General features: G+C 34.1%; 1 long non-coding RNA gene across 1 annotated transcript; it reads left to right on the top strand.

Moving 5' to 3' along the window:
- Positions 1-295: 295 nt before the first annotated feature.
- Positions 296-1,443, top strand: LOC128292754 (uncharacterized). The gene is made up of 2 exons (XR_008282661.1): positions 296-477; positions 1,401-1,443. It is a non-coding gene; the product is annotated as an uncharacterized LOC128292754 (long non-coding RNA).
- The last annotated feature ends 520 nt before the right edge of the window (positions 1,444-1,963 follow it).

Genomic DNA, 1,963 nt, shown 5'->3' with positions numbered 1-1,963 from the left:
TAGGACCTATGTGAAAATGTTTGAAAATGCTATAGGCTAAATTGAAGTGGCCAAATAAATAGGAGTGCAAAATAGGAGGATTTGCATGATAAACCTCCCATTTTACATGAAGTGGCCAACTATCATGTTGTTGTAGACAAAATGTGCACTTGATATCCATAATTTATGGTACAAATTGATACAAATTGATAATAGGTTAGGTAAATGTTCAATGATAATAGGTTAGGTAAATGTTCCATGATAATGGGTTAGGTAAATGTTTCATGATAATGGGTTAGGTAAATGTTTCATGATAAGAATTCCATGTCTTTTGTATTAAAGAATTAAATGGATGAAATATGAAGTTTTATTAAAAGAAAAAGGGGTGAAAAGAACAAAGTTTTGTCCATCTTTGTTCATCATAGCTGAAAGTTAGAGAAGAGAAAGGAGAGGAGAAAGCTCTTGAGTATTTGGTCATTAGGAGGAGGAAAATTGAAGGTAAGTTCTTGGTACCTTGCTTCTATTTTGAGGTTCATGACTCATGAGTTCTTCTTGATTCTACCTTAACTCTTGAAGTATTTTTTGATTTTTAGTTGTGTTGTGAGCATTTAGTCATGAATTAAAATGAAGGAAATGGTTGTTGTTTCATGTTCTTTTGATGAAAAATGGAAGATAGGTGAAGTTGAGCCAAACAAATGAACATGCATGTGCCTTAGATGCTAAAGGGAAAAATCGGCTAACATGTTGTGCTTTAAAATGATGAAATGGAGATTATACTTAAGTAAAATCATAGATATGTGATGATTGATTGGTGATATACATGTTTAAATAACATGCATGCAAGTTAGGTGTGAAAGAGTGATTTGGTAATAAATCTGCTTGGGACAGCAGCAGTAACGTGACTTTGGAAAATCACCATAAATTGTGGGAGATGAATTAGAAGCTGAATAAATTATGTAATTAAAGCTTATTGAGTCTAGTTTCTAATGAAATAAACAAGAACATGTTTTGAATTCTGTACAATGAGAAATTTGATCCATAATGAAGAGTGGTCAGATTAGTCAAACAGTGAAACATGCGAAACTTTGAGAAAAATCTGGTATTGATTGGCCGAACAAAAAATTCTGAAAATTTTATGGATAGAAGATATATGAGTCTATTTTCAATAAAAATTAACGGCACTTGATTTGGAGTTTCGTAGCTCCAGTTATAAATAATTTAGTGACTATTGCTCAGGAAGACAGCTTGCAGTGAAATTATGATTATGTGGTAAACATTGACAAAAATTTGTTAATGAGTTGCTTATTGATTTCTTATAAGCTTACTATGATCTATAGGTGTGGTTGGCCGAATATTGTAAGGGGTTAATACGTAGTTTGTATTTGAATAGTTAGATTAACGTGTTAGTAATCCAATTGTAGGCGGTTCGTGTGTGGATCTCGTCAGCATATCGTTGCAAACAGGTGTGTAACTAACACCCTCTTTCTTAGTCTGGACCGGCAAAAGTCGAAAAGCCAAAATGCCGAAAACCGGTATTTTGTAGATTTGCGAGTGTGCGAATGCTCATAAGGTAAATCGATTAATATTTTTGGTAAACTGCAAAATTTGGATTGCAAAGTGCATGATTTCTGTGCCCTCGATATTTTTGGGCTTAATGGGCCAAAATTGGAATGATGGGCCAGCAGCCCAATTCAGTAAGAACCCTCGGTAGTGATTACATTAGTACGTGAAAGGTAGGAATATGCATGAAAAACCCTAAAATAGATAAATTACTGAAATACCTTTAAAAGTGGAAAATTTACGTTTTACCCTAGGAGATAAATTACCGAAATACCCCTAGGGTTAAATTGACCTAAATGCATGTTTGATTGTTGTTATTTCTTGCATGCCATGTTGTTATTATCGATGCATGGGACTGGGATATTGACGGAGGAAGTCTTGAAAGTGGCTTGTCCACGTCTTGGAGGCTTTGCCTCAATTTATC

The sequence above is a fragment of the Gossypium arboreum genome, chromosome 5 (assembly GCF_025698485.1).
Source record: "Gossypium arboreum isolate Shixiya-1 chromosome 5, ASM2569848v2, whole genome shotgun sequence".
Classification (NCBI taxonomy): domain Eukaryota; kingdom Viridiplantae; phylum Streptophyta; class Magnoliopsida; order Malvales; family Malvaceae; genus Gossypium; species Gossypium arboreum.
Note: the sequence above shows the minus strand (reverse complement) of the source record. Positions and strands in the feature narration are given on the sequence as shown.